Genomic DNA, 18,204 nt, shown 5'->3' with positions numbered 1-18,204 from the left:
TTGTTGTATCTGGATGGGTCGCTATTTACACTTCGACTCATCCAGTTAGTGCACCTGCCAATTTCACGTCGATATGGTGTACTGCATTGGGATCAATATTTTTTGCAAAATACTGTTTGATGCCACTCTTTCGGGGCTAAACCAGGAGCTCAGAATAAACGTTTTCACGAGCGATGACCTCCAGGAGTGTAGTTGAATGTTGATTGTTTTATACATATGAGTGTTCGACAGGTCTCTGCAAGCACGGCCTACGACCATATCACACTGAATGCGCCCGATCTCGTCTGATCTCGGAAGCTAAGCATGGTCGAGCCTGGTTAGTACTTGGATGGGAGACTGCCTGGGAATACCAGGTGTTGTAGGCTTTTGTATATTTGGATCTGGATGGCACGCCTTTTACACTTCGACTCATGCAGTGAGTGCACCTGTCAATTTCACGTCGATATGGTGTACTGCATTGGGATGAATATTTTCTCGTAAAATAATGTTTGATGCCACTCTTTCGGGGATCAACCAGGAGCTCAGATTAAAGGTTTTATGAGCGATGACCTCGAGAAGTATAGTTGCATGTTGATTGTTTTATACATCTGAATGTGCGACAGGTCTTTCCAAGCATGGCCTACGACCATATCACCCTGAATGCGCCCGATCTCGTCTGATCTCGGAAGCTAAGCATGGTCGAGCCTGGTTAGTACTTGGATGGGAGACTGCCTGGGAATACCAGGTGTTGTAGGCTTTTGCATTGTTGTATCTGGATGGGTCGCTTTTTACACTTCGACTCATCCAGTGAGTGCACCTGCCAATTTCAAGTCGATATGGTGTACTGCATTGGGATCAATATTTTTTGTAATATATTGTTTGATGCCATTCTTTCGGGGCTCAACCAGGAGCTCAGAAACAGGTCCCTGCAGAGTGGGCTGGTAGGACAAGTCTCTGCGCTGTCTATTACTGATTTTATACACCCAACAGCACGAGATTTCACTTCGTTAAAGTATTGAAAGGGGACGGACGGACGGACGGACACATTAATCTATTGCAGGCTGATACACTCAGTTTACAACTTCGTTTCTACCAGTATAAAGGTTTTTTGAGCGATGACCTCCAGAAGTATAGTTGAATGTTGATTGTTTAATACAGCTGAATGTGCGACAGGTCTTTCCCAGCATGGCCTACGACCATATCACCCTGAATGCGCCCGATCTCGTCTGATCTCGGAAGCTAAGCATGGTCGAGCCTGGTTAGTACTTGGATGGGAGACTGCCTGGGAATACCAGGTGTTGTAGGCTTTTGCATTGTTGTATCTGGATGGGTCGCTTTTTACACTTCGACTCATCCAGTGAGTGCACCTGCCAATTTCAAGTCGATATGGTGTTCTGCATTGGGATCAATATTTTTTTGTAATATAATGTTTGATGCCATTCTTTCGGGGCTCAACCAGGAGCTCAGAAACAGGTCCTTGCAGAGTGGGCTGGTAGGACAAGTCTCTGCGCTGTCTATTACTGATTTTATACACCCAACAGCACGAGATTTCACTTCGTTAAAGTATTGAAAGGGGACGGACGGACGGACACATTAATCTATTGCAGGCTGGTACACTCAGTTTACAACTTCGTTTCTACCAGTATAAAGGTTTTTTGAGCGATGACCTCCAGAAGTATAGTTGAATGTTGATTGTTTAATACATCTGAATGTGCGACAGGTCTTTCCAAGCATGGCCTACGACCATATCACCCTGAATGCGCCCGATGTCATCTGATCTCAGAAGCTAAGCACGGTCGAGTCTGGTTAGTACTTGCATGGGAGACTGCCTGGGAATACCAGGTGTTGTAGGCTTTTGCATTGTTGTATCTGGATGGGTCGCTTTTTACACTTCGACTCATCCAGTTAGTGCACCTGCCAATTTCACGTCGATATGGTGTACTGTATTGGGATCAATATTTTTTGTAATATAATGTTTGATGCCACTCTTTCGGGGCTAAACCAGGAGCTCAGAATAAACGTTTTCACGAGCGATGACCTCCAGGAGTATAGTTGAATGTTGATTGTTTTATACATATGAGTGTTCGACAGGTCTCTGCAAGCACGGCCTACGACCATATCACCCTGAATGCGCCCGATCTCGTCTGATCTCGGAAGCTAAGCATGGTCGAGCCTGGTTAGTACTTGGATGGGAGACTGCCTGGGAATACTAGGTGTTGTAGGCTTTTGCATTGTTGTATCTGGATGGGTCGATTTTTACACTTCGACTCATCCAGTTAGTGCACCTGCCAATTTCACGTCGATATGGTGTACTGTATTGGGATCAATATTTTTTGTAATATAATGTTTGATGCCACTCTTTCGGGGCTCAACCAGGAGCTCAGAAACAGGTCCCTGCAGAGTGGGCTGGTAGGAAAAGTCTCTGCGCTGTCTATTACTGATTTTATACACCCAACAGCACGAGATTTCACTTCGTTAAAGTATTGAAAGGGGACAAACGGACGGACGGACACATTAATCTATTGCAGGCTGGTACAATCAGTTTACAACTTCGTTTCTACCAGTATGAAGGTTTTTTGAGCGACGACCTCCAGAAGTATAGTTGAATGTTGATTGTTTAATACATCTGAATGTGCGACAGGTCTTTCCAAGCATGGCCTACGACCATATCACCCTGAATGCGCCCGATCTCGTCTGATCTCGGAAGCTAAGCATGGTCGAGCCTGTTTAGTACTTGGATGGGAGACTGCCTGGGAGTACCAGGTGTTGTAGGCTTTTGCATTGTTGTATCTGGATGGGTCGCTTTTTACACTTCGACTCATCCAGTTAGTGCACCTGCCAATTTCACGTCGATATGGTGTACTGTATTGGGATCAATATTTTTTGTAATATAATGTTTGATGCCACTCTTTCGGGGCTAAACCAGGAGCTCAGAATAAACGTTTTCACGAGCGATGACCTCCAGGAGTATATTTGAATGTTGATTGTTTTATACATATGAGTGTTCGACAGGTCTCTGCAAGCACGGCCTACGACCATATCACCCTGAATGCGCCCGATCTCGTCTGATCTCGGAAGCTAAGCATGGTCGAGCCTGGTTAGTACTTGGATGGGAGACTGCCTGGGAATACTAGGTGTTGTAGGCTTTTGCATTGTTGTATCTGGATGGGTCGATTTTTACACTTCGACTCATCCAGTTAGTGCACCTGCCAATTTCACGTCGATATGGTGTACTGTATTGGGATCAATATTTTTTGTAATATAATGTTTGATGCCACTCTTTCGGGGCTCAACCAGGAGCTCAGAAACAGGTCCCTGCAGAGTGGGCTGGTAGGACAAGTCTCTGCGCTGTCTATTACTGATTTTATACACCCAACAGCACGAGATTTCACTTCGTTAAAGTATTGAAAGGGGACGGACGGACGGACACATTAATCTATTACAGGCTGGTACACTCAGTTTACAACTTAGTTTCTACCAGTATAAAGGTTTTTTGAGCGATGACCTCCAGAAGTATAGTTGAATGTTGATTGTTTAATACAGCTGAATGTGCGACAGGTCTTTCCAAGCATGGCCTACGACCATATCACCCTGAATGCGCCCGATCTCGTCTGATCTCGGAAGCTAAGCATGGTCGAGCCTGGTTAGTACTTGGATGGGAGACTGCCTGGGAATACTAGGTGTTGTAGGCTTTTGCATTGTTGTATCTGGATGGGTCGATTTTTACACTTCGACTCATCCAGTTAGTGCACCTGCCAATTTCACGTCGATATGGTGTACTGTATTGGGATCAATATTTTTTGTAATATAATGTTTGATGCCACTCTTTCGGGGCTTAACCAGGAGCTCAGAAACAGGTCCCTGCAGAGTGGGCTGGTAGGACAAGTCTCTGCGCTGTCTATTACTGATTTTATACACCCAACAGCACGAGATTTCACTTCGTTAAAGTATTGAAAGGGGACGGACGGACGGACGGACACATTAATCTATTGCAGGCTGGTACAATCAGTTTACAACTTCGTTTCTACCAGTATAAAGGTTTTTTGAGCGACGACCTCCAGAAGTATAGTTGAATGTTGATTGTTTAATACATCTGAATGTGCGACAGGTCTTTCCAAGCATGGCCTACGACCATATCACCCTGAATGCGCCCGATCTCGTCTGATCTCGGAAGCTAAGCATGGTCGAGCCTGGTTAGTACTTGGATGGGAGACTGCCTGGGAATACTAGGTGTTGTAGGCTTTTGCATTGTTGTATCTGGATGGGTCGATTTTTACACTTCGACTCATCCAGTTAGTGCACCTGCCAATTTCACGTCGATATGGTGTACTGTATTGGGATCAATATTTTTTGTAATATAATGTTTGATGCCACTCTTTCGGGGCTCAACCAGGAGCTCAGAAACAGGTCCCTGCAGAGTGGGCTGGTAGGACAAGTCTCTGCGCTGTCTATTACTGATTTTATACACCCAACAGCACGAGATTTCACTTCGTTAAAGTATTGAAAGGGGACGGACGGACGGACACATTAATCTATTACAGGCTGGTACACTCAGTTTACAACTTAGTTTCTACCAGTATAAAGGTTTTTTGAGCGATGACCTCCAGAAGTATAGTTGAATGTTGATTGTTTAATACAGCTGAATGTGCGACAGGTCTTTCCAAGCATGGCCTACGACCATATCACCCTGAATGCGCCCGATCTCGTCTGATCTCGGAAGCTAAGCATGGTCGAGCCTGGTTAGTACTTGGATGGGAGACTGCCTGGGAATACTAGGTGTTGTAGGCTTTTGCATTGTTGTATCTGGATGGGTCGATTTTTACACTTCGACTCATCCAGTTAGTGCACCTGCCAATTTCACGTCGATATGGTGTACTGTATTGGGATCAATATTTTTTGTAATATAATGTTTGATGCCACTCTTTCGGGGCTTAACCAGGAGCTCAGAAACAGGTCCCTGCAGAGTGGGCTGGTAGGACAAGTCTCTGCGCTGTCTATTACTGATTTTATACACCCAACAGCACGAGATTTCACTTCGTTAAAGTATTGAAAGGGGACGGACGGACGGACGGACACATTAATCTATTGCAGGCTGGTACAATCAGTTTACAACTTCGTTTCTACCAGTATAAAGGTTTTTTGAGCGACGACCTCCAGAAGTATAGTTGAATGTTGATTGTTTAATACATCTGAATGTGCGACAGGTCTTTCCAAGCATGGCCTACGACCATATCACCCTGAATGCGCCCGATCTCGTCTGATCTCGGAAGCTAAGCATGGTCGAGCCTGGTTAGTACTTGGATGGGAGACTGCCTGGGAGTACCAGGTGTTGTAGGCTTTTGCATTGTTGTATCTGGATGGGTCGCTTTTTACACTTCGACTCATCCAGTTAGTGCACCTGCCAATTTCACGTCGATATGGTGTACTGTATTGGGATCAATATTTTTTGTAATATAATGTTTGATGCCACTCTTTCGGGGCTAAACCAGGAGCTCAGAATAAACGTTTTCACGAGCGATGACCTCCATGAGTATATTTGAATGTTGATTGTTTTATACATATGAGTGTTCGACAGGTCTCTGCAAGCACGGCCTACGACCATATCACCCTGAATGCGCCCGATCTCGTCTGATCTCGGAAGCTAAGCATGGTCGAGCCTGGTTAGTACTTGGATGGGAGACTGCCTGGGAATACTAGGTATTGTAGGCTTTTGCATTGTTGTATCTGGATGGGTCGATTTTTACACTTCGACTCATCCAGTTAGTGCACCTGCCAATTTCACGTCGATATGGTGTACTGTATTGGGATCAATATTTTTTGTAATATAATGTTTGATGCCACTCTTTCGGGGCTCAACCAGGAGCTCAGAAACAGGTCCCTGCAGAGTGGGCTGGTAGGACAAGTCTCTGCGCTGTCTATTACTGATTTTATACACCCAACAGCACGAGATTTCACTTCGTTAAAGTATTGAAAGGGGACGGACGGACGGACACATTAATCTATTACAGGCTGGTACACTCAGTTTACAACTTCGTTTCTACCAGTATAAAGGTTTTTTGAGCGATGACCTCCAGAAGTATAGTTGAATGTTGATTGTTTAATACAGCTGAATGTGCGACAGGTCTTTCCAAGCATGGCCTACGACCATATCACCCTGAATGCGCCCGATCTCGTCTGATCTCGGAAGCTAAGCATGGTCGAGCCTGGTTAGTACTTGGATGGGAGACTGCCTGGGAATACTAGGTGTTGTAGGCTTTTGCATTGTTGTATCTGGATGGGTCGATTTTTACACTTCGACTCATCCAGTTAGTGCACCTGCCAATTTCACGTCGATATGGTGTACTGTATTGGGATCAATATTTTTTGTAATATAATGTTTGATGCCACTCTTTCGGGGCTCAACCAGGAGCTCAGAAACAGGTCCCTGCAGAGTGGGCTGGTAGGACAAGTCTCTGTGCTGTCTATTACTGATTTTATACACCCAACAGCACGAGATTTCACTTCGTTAAAGTATTGAAAGGGGACGGACGGACGGACGGACACATTAATCTATTGCAGGCTGGTACAATCAGTTTACAACTTCGTTTCTACCAGTATAAAGGTTTTTTGAGCGACGACCTCCAGAAGTATAGTTGAATGTTGATTGTTTAATACATCTGAATGTGCGACAGGTCTTTCCAAGCATGGCCTACGACCATATCACCCTGAATGCGCCCGATCTCGTCTGATCTCGGAAGCTAAGCATAGTCGAGCCTGGTTAGTACTTGGATGGGAGACTGCCTGGGAGTACCAGGTGTTGTAGGCTTTTGCATTGTTGTATCTGGATGGGTCGCTTTTTACACTTCGACTCATCCAGTTAGTGCACCTGCCAATTTCACGTCGATATGGTGTACTGTATTGGGATCAATATTTTTTGTAATATAAAGTTTGATGCCACTCTTTCGGGGCTAAACCAGGAGCTCAGAATAAACGTTTTCACGAGCGATGACCTCCATGAGTATATTTGAATGTTGATTGTTTTATACATATGAGTGTTCGACAGGTCTCTGCAAGCACGGCCTACGACCATATCACCCTGAATGCGCCCGATCTCGTCTGATCTCGGAAGCTAAGCATGGTCGAGCCTGGTTAGTACTTGGATGGGAGACTGCCTGGGAATACTAGGTGTTGTAGGCTTTTGCATTGTTGTATCTGGATGGGTCGATTTTTACACTTCGACTCATCCAGTTAGTGCACCTGCCAATTTCACGTCGATATGGTGTACTGTATTGGGATCAATATTTTTTGTAATATAATGTTTGATGCCACTCTTTCGGGGCTCAACCAGGAGCTCAGAAACAGGTCCCTGCAGAGTGGGCTGGTAGGACAAGTCTCTGCGCTGTCTATTACTGATTTTATACACCCAACAGCACGAGATTTCACTTCGTTAAAGTATTGAAAGGGGACGGACGGACGGACACATTAATCTATTACAGGCTGGTACACTCAGTTTACAACTTCGTTTCTACCAGTATAAAGGTTTTTTGAGCGATGACCTCCAGAAGTATAGTTGAATGTTGATTGTTTAATACAGCTGAATGTGCGACAGGTCTTTCCGAGCATGGCCTACGACCATATCACCCTGAATGCGCCCGATCTCGTCTGATCTCGGAAGCTAAGCATGGTCGAGCCTGGTTAGTACTTGGATAGGAGACTGCCTGGGAATACCAGGTGTTGTAGGCTTTTGCATTGTTGTATCTGGATGGGTCGCTTTTTACACTTCGACTCATCCAGTGAGTGCACCTGCCAATTTCAAGTCGATATGGTGTACTGCATTGGGATCAATATTTTTTTGTAATATAATGTTTGATGCCATTCTTTCGGGGCTCAACCAGGAGCTCAGAAACAGGTCCCTGCAGAGTGGGCTGGTAGGACAAGTCTCTGCGCTGTCTATTACTGATTTTATACACCCAACAGCACGAGATTTCACTTCGTTAAAGTATTGAAAGGGGACGGACGGACGGACACATTAATCTATTGCAGGCTGGTACACTCAGTTTACAACTTCGTTTCTACCAGTATAAAGGTTTTTTGAGCGATGACCTCCAGAAGTATAGTTGAATGTTGATTGTTTAATACAGCTGAATGTGCGACAGGTCTTTCCAAGCATGGCCGACGACCATCTCACCCTGAATGCGCGCGATCTCGTTTGATCTCGGAAGCTAAGCAGAGTCGAGCCTGGTGAGTACTTGGATGGGAGACTGCCTGGGAATACCAGGTGTTGTAGGCTTTTGCATTGTTGTATCTGGATGGGTCGCTTTTTACACTTCGACTCATCCAGTTAGTGCACCTGCCAATTTCACGTCGATATGGTGTACTGCATTGGGATCAATAATTTTTTGCAAAATACTGTTTGATGCCACTCTTTCGGGGCTAAACCAGGAGCTCAGAATAAACGTTTTCACGAGCGATGACCTCCAGGAGTATAGTTGAATGTTGATTGTTTTATACATATGAGTGTTCGACAGGTCTCTGCAAGCACGGCCTACGACCATATCACCCTGAATGCGCCCGATCTCGTCTGATCTCGGAAGCTAAGCATGGTCGAGCCTGGTTAGTACTTGGATGGGAGACTGCCTGGGAATACCAGGTGTTGTAGGCTTTTGCATTGTTGTATCTGGATGGGTTGCTTTTTACACTTCGACTCATCCAGTTAGTGCACCTGCCAATTTCACGTCGATATGGTGTACTGTATTGGGATCAATATTTTTTGTAATATAATGTTTGATGCCACTCTTTCGGGGCTCAACCAGGAGCTCAGAAACAGGTCCCTGCAGAGTGGGCTGGTAGGACAAGTCTCTGCGCTGTCTATTACTGATTTTATACACCCAACAGCACGAGATTTCACTTCGTTAAAGTATTGAAAGGGGACGGACAGACGGACGGACACATTAATCTATTGCAGGCTGGTACACTCAGTTTACAACTTCGTTTCTACCAGTATAAAGGTTTTTTGAGCGATGACCTCCAGAAGTATAGTTGAATGTTGATTGTTTAATACATCTGAATGTGCGACAGGTCTTTCCAAGCATGGCCTACGACCATATCACCCTGAATGCGCCCGATGTCATCTGATCTCGGAAGCTAAGCATGGTCGAGTCTGGTTAGTACTTGCATGGGAGACTGGCTGGGAATACCAGGTGTTGTAGGCTTTTGCATTGTTGTATCTGGATGGGTCGCTTTTTACACTTCGACTCATCCAGTTAGTGCACCTGCCAATTTCACGTCGATATGGTGTACTGTATTGGGATCAATATTTTTTGTAATATAATGTTTGATGCCACTCTTTCGGGGCTAAACCAGGAGCTCAGAATAAACGTTTTCACGAGCGATGACCTCCAGGAGTATATTTGAATGTTGATTGCTTTATACATATGAGTGTTCGACAGGTCTCTGCAAGCACGGCCTACGACCATATCACCCTAAATGCGCCCGATCTCGTCTGATCTCGGAAGCTAAGCATGGTCGAGCCTGGTTAGTACTTGGATGGGAGACTGCCTGGGAATACTAGGTGTTGTAGGCTTTTGCATTGTTGTATCTGGATGGGTCGTTTTTTCACTTCGACTCATCCAGTTAGTGCACCTGCCAATTTCACGTCGATATGGTGTACTGTATTGGGATCAATATTTTTTGTAATATAATGTTTGATGCCACTCTTTCGGGGCTCAACCAGGAGCTCAGAAACAGGTCCCTGCAGAGTGGGCTGGTAGGACAAGTCTCTGCGCTGTCTATTACTGATTTTATACACCCAACAGCACGAGATTTCACTTCGTTAAAGTATTGAAAGGGGACGGACGGACGGACACATTAATCTATTGCAGGCTGGTACAATCAGTTTACAACTTCGTTTCTACCAGAATAAAGGTTTTTTGAGCGACGACCTCCAGAAGTATAGTTGAATGTTGATTGTTTAATACATCTGAATGTGCGACAGGTCTTTCCAAGCATGGCCTACGACCATATCACCCTGAATGCGCCCGATCTCGTTTTATCTCGGAAGCTAAGCATGGTCGAGCCTGGTTAGTACTTGGATGGGAGACTGCCTGGGAATACCAGGTGTTGTAGGCTTTTGCATTGTTGTATCTGGATGGGTCGCTTTTTACACTTCGACTCATCCAGTTAGTGCACCTGCCAATTTCACGTCGATATGGTGTACTGTATTGGGATCAATATTTTTTGTAATATAATGTTTGATGCCACTCTTTCGGGGCTAAACCAGGAGCTCAGAATAAACGTTTTCACGAGCGATGACCTCCAGGAGTATATTTGAATGTTGATTGTTTTATACATATGAGTGTTCGACAGGTCTCTGCAAGCACGGCCTACGACCATATCACCCTGAATGCGCCCGATCTCGTCTGATCTCGGAAGCTAAGCATGGTCGAGCCTGGTTAGTACTTGGATGGGAGACTGCCTGGGAATACCAGGTGTTGTAGGCTTTTGCATTGTTGTATCTGGATGGGTTGCTTTTTACACTTCGACTCATCCAGTTAGTGCACCTGCCAATTTCACGTCGATATGGTGTACTGTATTGGGATCAATATTTTTTGTAATATAATGTTTGATGCCACTCTTTCGGGGCTCAACCAGGAGCTCAGAAACAGGTCCCTGCAGAGTGGGCTGGTAGGACAAGTCTCTGGGCTGTCTATTACTGATTTTATACACCCAACAGCACGAGATTTCACTTCGTTAAAGTATTGAAAGGGGACGGACAGACGGACGGACACATTAATCTATTGCAGGCTGGTACACTCAGTTTACAACTTCGTTTCTACCAGTATAAAGGTTTTTTGAGCGATGACCTCCAGAAGTATAGTTGAATGTTGATTGTTTAATACATCTGAATGTGCGACAGGTCTTTCCAAGCATGGCCTACGACCATATCACCCTGAATGCGCCCGATGTCATCTGATCTCGGAAGCTAAGCATGGTCGAGTCTGGTTAGTACTTGCATGGGACACTGCCTGGGAATACCAGGTGTTGTAGGCTTTTGCATTGTTGTATCTGGATGGGTCGCTTTTTACACTTCGACTCATCCAGTTAGTGCACCTGCCAATTTCACGTCGATATGGTGTACTGTATTGGGATCAATATTTTTTGTAATATAATGTTTGATGCCACTCTTTCGGGGCTAAACCAGGAGCTCAGAATAAACGTTTTCACGAGCGATGACCTCCAGGAGTATATTTGAATGTTGATTGCTTTATACATATGAGTGTTCGACAGGTCTCTGCAAGCACGGCCTACGACCATATCACCCTGAATGCGCCTGATCTCGTCTGATCTCGGAAGCTAAGCATGGTCGACCCTGGTTAGTACTTGGATGGGAGACTGCCTGGGAATACTAGGTGTTGTAGGCTTTTGCATTGTTGTATCTGGATGGGTCGTTTTTTCACTTCGACTCATCCAGTTAGTGCACCTGCCAATTTCACGTCGATATGGTGTACTGTATTGGGATCAATATTTTTTGTAATATAATGTTTGATGCCACTCTTTCGGGGCTCAACCAGGAGCTCAGAAACAGGTCCCTGCAGAGTGGGCTGGTAGGACAAGTCTCTGCGCTGTCTATTACTGATTTTATACACCCAACAGCACGAGATTTCACTTCGTTAAAGTATTGAAAGGGGACGGACGGACGGACACATTAATCTATTGCAGCTGGTACAATCAGTTTACAACTTCGTTTCTACCAGAATAAAGGTTTTTTGAGCGACGACCTCCAGAAGTATAGTTGAATGTTGATTGTTTAATACATCTGAATGTTGACAGGTCTTTCCAAGCATGGCCTACGACCATATCACCCTGAATGCGCCCGATCTCGTTTTATCTCGGAAGCTAAGCATGGTCGAGCCTGGTTAGTACTTGGATGGGAGACTGCCTGGGAATACCAGGTGTTGTAGGCTTTTGCATTGTTGTATCTGGATGGGTCGCTTTTTACACTTCGACTCATCCAGTTAGTGCACCTGCCAATTTCACGTCGATATGGTGTACTGTATTGGGATCAATATTTTTTTGTAATATAATGTTTGATGCCACTCTTTCGGGGCTAAACCAGGAGCTCAGAATAAACGTTTTCACGAGCGATGACCTCCAGGAGTATATTTGAATGTTGATTGTTTTATACATATGAGTGTTCGACAGGTCTCTGCAAGCACGGCCTACGACCATATCACCCTGAATGCGCCCGATCTCGTCTGATCTCGGAAGCTAAGCATGGTCGAGCCTGGTTAGTACTTGGATGGGAGACTGCCTGGGAATACTAGGTGTTGTAGGCTTTTGCATTGTTGTATCTGGATGGGTCGATTTTTACACTTCGACTCATCCAGTTAGTGCACCTGCCAATTTCACGTCGATATGGTGTACTGTATTGGGATCAATATTTTTTGTAATATAATGTTTGATGCCACTCTTTCGGGGCTCAACCAGGAGCTCAGAAACAGGTCCCTGCAGAGTGGGCTGGTAGGACAAGTCTCTGCGCTGTCTATTACTGATTTTATACACCCAACAGCACGAGATTTCACTTCGTTAAAGTATTGAAAGGGGACGGACGGACGGACACATTAATCTATTACAGGCTGGTACACTCAGTTTACAACTTCGTTTCTACCAGTATAAAGGTTTTTTGAGCGATGACCTCCAGAAGTATAGTTGAATGTTGATTGTTTAATACAGCTGAATGTGCGACAGCTCTTTCCGAGCATGGCCTACGACCATATCACCCTGAATGCGCCTGATCTCGTCTGATCTCGGAAGCTAAGCATGGTTGACCCTGGTTAGTACTTGGATGGGAGACTGCCTGGGAATACTAGGTGTTGTAGGCTTTTGCATTGTTGTATCTGGATGGGTCGATTTTTACACTTCGACTCATCCAGTTAGTACACCTGCCAATTTCACGTCGATATGGTGTACTGTATTGGGATCAATATTTTTTGTAATATAATGTTTGATGCCACTCTTTCGGGGCTCAACCAGGAGCTCAGAAACAGGTCCCTGCAGAGTGGGCTGGTAGGACAAGTCTCTGCGCTGTCTATTACTGATTTTATACACCCAACAGCACGAGATTTCACTTCGTTAAAGTATTGAAAGGGGACGGACGGACGGACACATTAATCTATTACAGGCTGGTACACTCAGTTTACAACTTCGTTTCTACCAGTATAAAGGTTTTTTGAGCGATGACCTCCAGAAGTATAGTTGAATGTTGATTGTTTAATACAGCTGAATGTGCGACAGCTCTTTCCGAGCATGGCCTACGACCATATCACCCTGAATGCGCCCGATCTCGTCTGATCTCGGAAGCTAAGCATGGTCGAGCCTGGTTAGTACTTGGATGGGAGACTGCCTGGGAATACCAGGTGTTGTAGGCTTTTGCATTGTTGTATCTGGATGGGTCGCTTTTTACACTTCGACTCATCCAGTGAGTGCACCTGCCAATTTCAAGTCGATATGGTGTACTGCATTGGGATCAATATTTTTTTGTAATATAATGTTTGATGCCATTCTTTCGGGGCTCAACCAGGAGCTCAGAAACAGGTCCCTGCAGAGTGGGCTGGTAGGACAAGTCTCTGCGCTGTCTATTACTGATTTTATACACCCAACAGCACGAGATTTCACTTCGTTAAAGTATTGAAAGGGGACGGACGGACGGACGGACACATTAATCTATTGCAGGCTGGTACACTCAGTTTACAACTTCGTTTCTACCAGTATAAAGGTTTTTTGAGCGATGACCTCCAGAAGTATAGTTGAATGTTGATTGTTTAATACAGCTGAATGTGCGACAGGTCTTTCCAAGCATGGCCTACGACCATCTCACCCTGAATGCGCGCGATCTCGTTTGATCTCGGAAGCTAAGCAGAGTCGAGCCTGGTGAGTACTTGGATGGGAGACTGCCTGGGAATACCAGGTGTTGTAGGCTTTTGCATTGTTGTATCTGGATGGGTCGCTTTTTACACTTCGACTCATCCAGTTAGTGCACCTGCCAATTTCACGTCGATATGGTGTACTGCATTGGGATCAATAATTTTTTGCAAAATACTGTTTGATGCCACTCATTCGGGGCTAAACCAGGAGCTCAGAATAAACCTTTTCACGAGCGATGACCTCCAGGAGTATAGTTGAATGTTGATTGTTTTATACATATGAGTGTTCGACAGGTCTCTGCAAGCACGGCCAACGACCATATCACCCTGAATGCGCCCGATCTCGTCTGATCTCGGAAGCTAAGCATGGTCGAGCCTGGTTAGTACTTGGATGGGAGACTGCCTGGGAATACCAGGTGTTGTAGGCCTTTGCATTGTTGTATCTGGATGGGTCGCTTTTTACACTTCAACTCATCCAGTTAGTGCACCTGCCAATTTCACGTCGATATGGTGTACTGTATTGGGATCAATATTTTTTGTAATATAATGTTTGATGCCACTCTTTCGGGGCTCAACCAGGAGCTCAGAAACAGGTCCCTGCAGAGTGGGCTGGTAGGACAAGTCTCTGCGCTGTCTATTACTGATTTTATACACCCAACAGCATGAGATTTCACTCCGTTAAAGTATTGAAAGGGGACGGACGGACGGACGGACACATTAATCCATTGCAGGCTGGTACACTCAGTTTACAACTTCGTTTCTACCAGTATAAAGGTTTTTTGAGCGATGACCTCCAGAAGTATAGTTGAATGTTGATTGTTTAATACATCTGAATGTGCGACAGGTCTTTCCAAGCATGGCCTACGACCATATCACCCTGAATGCGCCCGATGTCATCTGATCTCGGAAGCTAAGCACGGTCGAGTCTGGTTAGTACTTGCATGGGAGACTGCCTGGGAATACCAGGTGTTGTAGGCTTTTGCATTGTTGTATCTGGATGGGTGGCTTTTTACACTTCGACTCATCCAGTTAGTGCACCTGCCAATTTCACGTCGATATGGTGTACTGTATTGGGATCAATATTTTTTGTAATATAATGTTTGATGCCACTCTTTCGGGGCTAAACCAGGAGCTCAGAATAAACGTTTTCACGAGCGATGACCTCCAGGAGTATATTTGAATGTTGATTGTTTTATACATATGAGTGTTCGACAGGTCTCTGCAAGCACGGCCTACGACCATATCACCCTGAATGCGCCCGATCTCGTCTGATCTCGGAAGCTAAGCATGGTCGAGCCTGGTTAGTACTTGGATGGGAGACTGCCTGGGAATACTAGGTGTTGTAGGCTTTTGCATTGTTGTATCTGGATGGGTCGTTTTTTCACTTCGACTCATCCAGTTAGTGCACCTGCCAATTTCACGTCGATATGGTGTACTGTATTGAGATCAATATTTTTTGTAATATAATGTTTGATGCCACTCTTTCGGGGCTCAACCAGGAGCTCAGAAACAGGTCCCTGCAGAGTGGGCTGGTAGGACAAGTCTCTGCGCTGTCTATTACTGATTTTATACACCCAACAGCACGAGATTTCACTTCGTTAAAGTATTGAAAGGGGACGGACGGACGGATGGACACATTAATCTATTGCAGGCTGGTACAATCAGTTTACAACTTCGTTTCTACCAGAATAAAGGTTTTTTGAGCGACGACCTCCAGAAGTATAGTTGAATGTTGATTGTTTAATACATCTGAATGTGCGACAGGTCTTTCCAAGCATGGCCTACGACCATATCACCCTGAATGCGCCCGATCTCGTTTTATCTCGGAAGCTAAGCATGGTCGAGCCTGGTTAGTACTTGGATGGGAGACTGCCTGGGAATACCAGGTGTTGTAGGCTTTTGCATTGTTGTATCTGGATGGGTCGCTTTTTACACTTCGACTCATCCAGTTAGTGCACCTGCCAATTTCACGTCGATATGGTGTACTGTATTGGGATCAATATTTTTTGTAATATAATGTTTGATGCCACTCTTTCGGGGCTAAACCAGGAGCTCAGAATAAACGTTTTCACGAGCGATGACCTCCAGGAGTATATTTGAATGTTGATTGTTTTATACATATGAGTGTTCGACAGGTCTCTGCAAACACGGCCTACGACCATATCACCCTGAATGCGCCCGATATCGTCTGATCTCGGAAGCTAAGCATGGTCGACCCTGGTTAGTACTTGGATGGGAGACTGCCTGGGAATACTAGGTGTTGTAGGCTTTTGCATTGTTGTATCTGGATGGGTCGATTTTTACACTTCGACTCATCCCGTTAGTGCACCTGCCAATTTCACGTCGATATGGTGTACTGTATTGGGATCAATATTTTTTGTAATATAATGTTTGATGTCACTCTTTCGGGGCTCAACCAGGAGCTCAGAAACAGGTCCCTGCAGAGTGGGCTGGTAGGACAAGTCTCTGCGCTGTCTATTACTGATTTTATACACCCAACAGCACGAGATTTCACTTCGTTAAAGTATTGAAAGGTGACGGACGGACGGACGGACACATTAATCTATTGCAGGCTGGTACAATCAGTTTACAACTTCGTTTCTACCAGTATAAAGGTTTTTTGAGCGACGACCTCCAGAAGTATAGTTGAATGTTGATTGTTTAATACATCTGAATGTGCGACAGGTCTTTCCAAGCATGACCTACGACCATATCACCCTGAATGCGCCCGATCTCGTCTGATCTCGGAAGCTAAGCATGGTCGAGCCTGGTTAGTACTTGGATGGGAGACTGCCTGGGAATACCAGGTGTTGTAGGCTTTTGCATTGTTGTATCTGAATGGTTCGCTTTTTACACTTCGACTCATCCAGTTAGTGCACCTGCCAATTTCACGTCGATATGGTGTACTGCATTGGGATCAATAATTTTTGGCAAAATACTGTTTGATGCCACTCTTTCGGGGCTAAACCAGGAGCTCAGAATAAACGTTTTCACGAGCGATGACCTCCAGGAGTATAGTTGAATGTTGATTGTTTTATACATATGAGTGTTCGACAGGTCTCTGTAAGCACGGCCTACGACCATATCACCCTGAATGCGCCCGATCTCGTCTGATCTCGGAAGCTAAGCATGGTCGAGCCTGGTTAGTACTTGGATGGGAGACTGCCTGGGAATACCAGGTGTTGTAGGCTTTTGCATTATTGTATCTGGATGGGTCGCTTTTTACACTTCGACTCATCCAGTGAGTGCACCTGCCAATTTCACGTCGATATGGTGTACTGCATTGGGATCAATTATTTTTGGCAAAATACTGTTTGATGCCACTCTTTCGGGGCTAAACCAGGAGCTCAGAATAAAAGTTTTCACGAGCGATCACCTCCAGGAGTATAGTTGAATGTTGATTGTTTTATACATATGAGTGTTCGACAGGTCTCTGCAAGCACGGCCTACGACCATATCACCCTGAATGCGCCCGATCTCGTCTGAGTCTCGGAAGCTAAGCATGGTCGAGCCTGGTTAGTACTTGGATGGGAGACTGCCTGGGAATACCAGGTGTTGTAGGCTTTTGCATTATTGTATCTGGATGGGTCGCTTTTTACACTTCGACTCATCCAGTGAGTGCACCTGCCAATTTCAAGTGGATATGGTGTACTGCATTGGGATCAATATTTTTTGTAATATAATGTTTGATGCCACTCTTTCAGGGCTCAACCAGGAGCTCAGAAACAGGTCCCTGCAGAGTTGGCTGGTAGGACAAGTCTCTGCGCTGTCTATTACTGATTTTATACACACAACAGCACGAGATTTCACTTCGTTAAAGTATTGAAAGGGGACGGACGGACGGACGGACACATTAATCTATTGCAGGCTGGTACACTCAGTTTACAACTTCGTTTCTAGCAGTATAAAGGTTTTTTTGAGCGATGACCTCAAGAAGTATAGTTGAATGTTGATTGTTTAATACAGCTGAATGTGCGACAGGTCTTTCCAAGCATGGCCTACGACCATCTCACCCTGAATGCGCGCGATCTCGTCTGATCTCGGAAGCTAAGCAGTGTCGAGCCTGGTTAGTACTTGGATGGGAGACTGCCTGGGAATACCAGGTGTTGTAGGCTTTTGCATTGTTGTATCTGGATGGGTCGCTTTTTACACTTCGACTCATCCAGTTAGTGCACCTGCCAATTTCACGTCGATATGGTGTACTGCATTGGGATCAATATTTTTTGCAAAATACTGTTTGATGCCACTCTTTCGGGGCTAAACCAGGAGCTCAGAAAAAAAGTTTTCACGAGCGATGACCTCCAGGAGTATAGTTGAATGTTGA

General features: G+C 45.1%; 32 non-coding genes and 6 pseudogenes across 32 annotated transcripts; all 38 read left to right on the top strand.

Moving 5' to 3' along the window:
* Nucleotides 1-246: 246 nt before the first annotated feature.
* Nucleotides 247-365, top strand: LOC142926443 (5S ribosomal RNA). The gene has a single exon (XR_012943368.1). It is a non-coding gene; the product is annotated as a 5S ribosomal RNA (ribosomal RNA).
* A 252-nt stretch (nucleotides 366-617) lies between these two features.
* LOC142928800 (5S ribosomal RNA) lies at nucleotides 618-736 on the top strand. Its single transcript, XR_012945111.1, has one exon. It is a non-coding gene; the product is annotated as a 5S ribosomal RNA (ribosomal RNA).
* A 431-nt stretch (nucleotides 737-1,167) lies between these two features.
* On the top strand, nucleotides 1,168-1,286 carry LOC142928799 (5S ribosomal RNA). The gene has a single exon (XR_012945110.1). It is a non-coding gene; the product is annotated as a 5S ribosomal RNA (ribosomal RNA).
* A 428-nt stretch (nucleotides 1,287-1,714) lies between these two features.
* LOC142928331 (5S ribosomal RNA) lies at nucleotides 1,715-1,833 on the top strand (annotated as a pseudogene).
* A 252-nt stretch (nucleotides 1,834-2,085) lies between these two features.
* LOC142926037 (5S ribosomal RNA) lies at nucleotides 2,086-2,204 on the top strand. Its single transcript, XR_012942961.1, has one exon. It is a non-coding gene; the product is annotated as a 5S ribosomal RNA (ribosomal RNA).
* Nucleotides 2,205-2,635: 431 nt separating this feature from the next.
* Nucleotides 2,636-2,754, top strand: LOC142926444 (5S ribosomal RNA). Its single transcript, XR_012943369.1, has one exon. It is a non-coding gene; the product is annotated as a 5S ribosomal RNA (ribosomal RNA).
* A 252-nt stretch (nucleotides 2,755-3,006) lies between these two features.
* LOC142926036 (5S ribosomal RNA) lies at nucleotides 3,007-3,125 on the top strand. The gene has a single exon (XR_012942960.1). It is a non-coding gene; the product is annotated as a 5S ribosomal RNA (ribosomal RNA).
* Nucleotides 3,126-3,552: 427 nt separating this feature from the next.
* Nucleotides 3,553-3,671, top strand: LOC142926034 (5S ribosomal RNA). The gene has a single exon (XR_012942958.1). It is a non-coding gene; the product is annotated as a 5S ribosomal RNA (ribosomal RNA).
* Nucleotides 3,672-4,102: 431 nt separating this feature from the next.
* LOC142926033 (5S ribosomal RNA) lies at nucleotides 4,103-4,221 on the top strand. Its single transcript, XR_012942957.1, has one exon. It is a non-coding gene; the product is annotated as a 5S ribosomal RNA (ribosomal RNA).
* Nucleotides 4,222-4,648: 427 nt separating this feature from the next.
* On the top strand, nucleotides 4,649-4,767 carry LOC142926032 (5S ribosomal RNA). Its single transcript, XR_012942956.1, has one exon. It is a non-coding gene; the product is annotated as a 5S ribosomal RNA (ribosomal RNA).
* Nucleotides 4,768-5,198: 431 nt separating this feature from the next.
* LOC142925818 (5S ribosomal RNA) lies at nucleotides 5,199-5,317 on the top strand. Its single transcript, XR_012942741.1, has one exon. It is a non-coding gene; the product is annotated as a 5S ribosomal RNA (ribosomal RNA).
* Nucleotides 5,318-5,569: 252 nt separating this feature from the next.
* On the top strand, nucleotides 5,570-5,688 carry LOC142926840 (5S ribosomal RNA). Its single transcript, XR_012943764.1, has one exon. It is a non-coding gene; the product is annotated as a 5S ribosomal RNA (ribosomal RNA).
* Nucleotides 5,689-6,115: 427 nt separating this feature from the next.
* LOC142926031 (5S ribosomal RNA) lies at nucleotides 6,116-6,234 on the top strand. The gene has a single exon (XR_012942955.1). It is a non-coding gene; the product is annotated as a 5S ribosomal RNA (ribosomal RNA).
* Nucleotides 6,235-6,665: 431 nt separating this feature from the next.
* On the top strand, nucleotides 6,666-6,784 carry LOC142926787 (5S ribosomal RNA). Its single transcript, XR_012943711.1, has one exon. It is a non-coding gene; the product is annotated as a 5S ribosomal RNA (ribosomal RNA).
* A 252-nt stretch (nucleotides 6,785-7,036) lies between these two features.
* Nucleotides 7,037-7,155, top strand: LOC142926030 (5S ribosomal RNA). The gene has a single exon (XR_012942954.1). It is a non-coding gene; the product is annotated as a 5S ribosomal RNA (ribosomal RNA).
* A 427-nt stretch (nucleotides 7,156-7,582) lies between these two features.
* Nucleotides 7,583-7,701, top strand: LOC142928699 (5S ribosomal RNA). The gene has a single exon (XR_012945010.1). It is a non-coding gene; the product is annotated as a 5S ribosomal RNA (ribosomal RNA).
* A 428-nt stretch (nucleotides 7,702-8,129) lies between these two features.
* On the top strand, nucleotides 8,130-8,248 carry LOC142928163 (5S ribosomal RNA; annotated as a pseudogene).
* Nucleotides 8,249-8,501: 253 nt separating this feature from the next.
* Nucleotides 8,502-8,620, top strand: LOC142928798 (5S ribosomal RNA). The gene has a single exon (XR_012945109.1). It is a non-coding gene; the product is annotated as a 5S ribosomal RNA (ribosomal RNA).
* Nucleotides 8,621-9,051: 431 nt separating this feature from the next.
* Nucleotides 9,052-9,170, top strand: LOC142928235 (5S ribosomal RNA; annotated as a pseudogene).
* Nucleotides 9,171-9,422: 252 nt separating this feature from the next.
* LOC142927046 (5S ribosomal RNA) lies at nucleotides 9,423-9,541 on the top strand. Its single transcript, XR_012943970.1, has one exon. It is a non-coding gene; the product is annotated as a 5S ribosomal RNA (ribosomal RNA).
* A 426-nt stretch (nucleotides 9,542-9,967) lies between these two features.
* Nucleotides 9,968-10,086, top strand: LOC142927430 (5S ribosomal RNA). The gene has a single exon (XR_012944354.1). It is a non-coding gene; the product is annotated as a 5S ribosomal RNA (ribosomal RNA).
* A 252-nt stretch (nucleotides 10,087-10,338) lies between these two features.
* Nucleotides 10,339-10,457, top strand: LOC142928797 (5S ribosomal RNA). Its single transcript, XR_012945108.1, has one exon. It is a non-coding gene; the product is annotated as a 5S ribosomal RNA (ribosomal RNA).
* A 431-nt stretch (nucleotides 10,458-10,888) lies between these two features.
* Nucleotides 10,889-11,007, top strand: LOC142928232 (5S ribosomal RNA; annotated as a pseudogene).
* A 252-nt stretch (nucleotides 11,008-11,259) lies between these two features.
* LOC142927710 (5S ribosomal RNA) lies at nucleotides 11,260-11,378 on the top strand. Its single transcript, XR_012944633.1, has one exon. It is a non-coding gene; the product is annotated as a 5S ribosomal RNA (ribosomal RNA).
* A 424-nt stretch (nucleotides 11,379-11,802) lies between these two features.
* On the top strand, nucleotides 11,803-11,921 carry LOC142927429 (5S ribosomal RNA). Its single transcript, XR_012944353.1, has one exon. It is a non-coding gene; the product is annotated as a 5S ribosomal RNA (ribosomal RNA).
* Nucleotides 11,922-12,174: 253 nt separating this feature from the next.
* LOC142926029 (5S ribosomal RNA) lies at nucleotides 12,175-12,293 on the top strand. Its single transcript, XR_012942953.1, has one exon. It is a non-coding gene; the product is annotated as a 5S ribosomal RNA (ribosomal RNA).
* A 427-nt stretch (nucleotides 12,294-12,720) lies between these two features.
* Nucleotides 12,721-12,839, top strand: LOC142927537 (5S ribosomal RNA). The gene has a single exon (XR_012944461.1). It is a non-coding gene; the product is annotated as a 5S ribosomal RNA (ribosomal RNA).
* Nucleotides 12,840-13,266: 427 nt separating this feature from the next.
* Nucleotides 13,267-13,385, top strand: LOC142928795 (5S ribosomal RNA). Its single transcript, XR_012945106.1, has one exon. It is a non-coding gene; the product is annotated as a 5S ribosomal RNA (ribosomal RNA).
* A 432-nt stretch (nucleotides 13,386-13,817) lies between these two features.
* On the top strand, nucleotides 13,818-13,936 carry LOC142927764 (5S ribosomal RNA). Its single transcript, XR_012944688.1, has one exon. It is a non-coding gene; the product is annotated as a 5S ribosomal RNA (ribosomal RNA).
* A 253-nt stretch (nucleotides 13,937-14,189) lies between these two features.
* Nucleotides 14,190-14,308, top strand: LOC142925849 (5S ribosomal RNA). Its single transcript, XR_012942772.1, has one exon. It is a non-coding gene; the product is annotated as a 5S ribosomal RNA (ribosomal RNA).
* A 431-nt stretch (nucleotides 14,309-14,739) lies between these two features.
* Nucleotides 14,740-14,858, top strand: LOC142927976 (5S ribosomal RNA; annotated as a pseudogene).
* Nucleotides 14,859-15,110: 252 nt separating this feature from the next.
* On the top strand, nucleotides 15,111-15,229 carry LOC142926028 (5S ribosomal RNA). Its single transcript, XR_012942952.1, has one exon. It is a non-coding gene; the product is annotated as a 5S ribosomal RNA (ribosomal RNA).
* Nucleotides 15,230-15,659: 430 nt separating this feature from the next.
* Nucleotides 15,660-15,778, top strand: LOC142927427 (5S ribosomal RNA). Its single transcript, XR_012944351.1, has one exon. It is a non-coding gene; the product is annotated as a 5S ribosomal RNA (ribosomal RNA).
* A 252-nt stretch (nucleotides 15,779-16,030) lies between these two features.
* Nucleotides 16,031-16,149, top strand: LOC142928174 (5S ribosomal RNA; annotated as a pseudogene).
* A 431-nt stretch (nucleotides 16,150-16,580) lies between these two features.
* On the top strand, nucleotides 16,581-16,699 carry LOC142926009 (5S ribosomal RNA). Its single transcript, XR_012942933.1, has one exon. It is a non-coding gene; the product is annotated as a 5S ribosomal RNA (ribosomal RNA).
* Nucleotides 16,700-16,952: 253 nt separating this feature from the next.
* On the top strand, nucleotides 16,953-17,071 carry LOC142928794 (5S ribosomal RNA). Its single transcript, XR_012945105.1, has one exon. It is a non-coding gene; the product is annotated as a 5S ribosomal RNA (ribosomal RNA).
* Nucleotides 17,072-17,324: 253 nt separating this feature from the next.
* On the top strand, nucleotides 17,325-17,444 carry LOC142926976 (5S ribosomal RNA). Its single transcript, XR_012943900.1, has one exon. It is a non-coding gene; the product is annotated as a 5S ribosomal RNA (ribosomal RNA).
* A 432-nt stretch (nucleotides 17,445-17,876) lies between these two features.
* LOC142927225 (5S ribosomal RNA) lies at nucleotides 17,877-17,995 on the top strand. The gene has a single exon (XR_012944150.1). It is a non-coding gene; the product is annotated as a 5S ribosomal RNA (ribosomal RNA).
* The last annotated feature ends 209 nt before the right edge of the window (nucleotides 17,996-18,204 follow it).

The sequence above is a fragment of the Petromyzon marinus genome, chromosome 23 (genome assembly GCF_048934315.1).
Source record: "Petromyzon marinus isolate PM22_M1 ecotype Great Lakes invasive population chromosome 23, UKy_Petmar_22M1.pri1.0, whole genome shotgun sequence".
NCBI classification, from domain to species: domain Eukaryota; kingdom Metazoa; phylum Chordata; class Hyperoartia; order Petromyzontiformes; family Petromyzontidae; genus Petromyzon; species Petromyzon marinus.
Note: the sequence above shows the minus strand (reverse complement) of the source record. Positions and strands in the feature narration are given on the sequence as shown.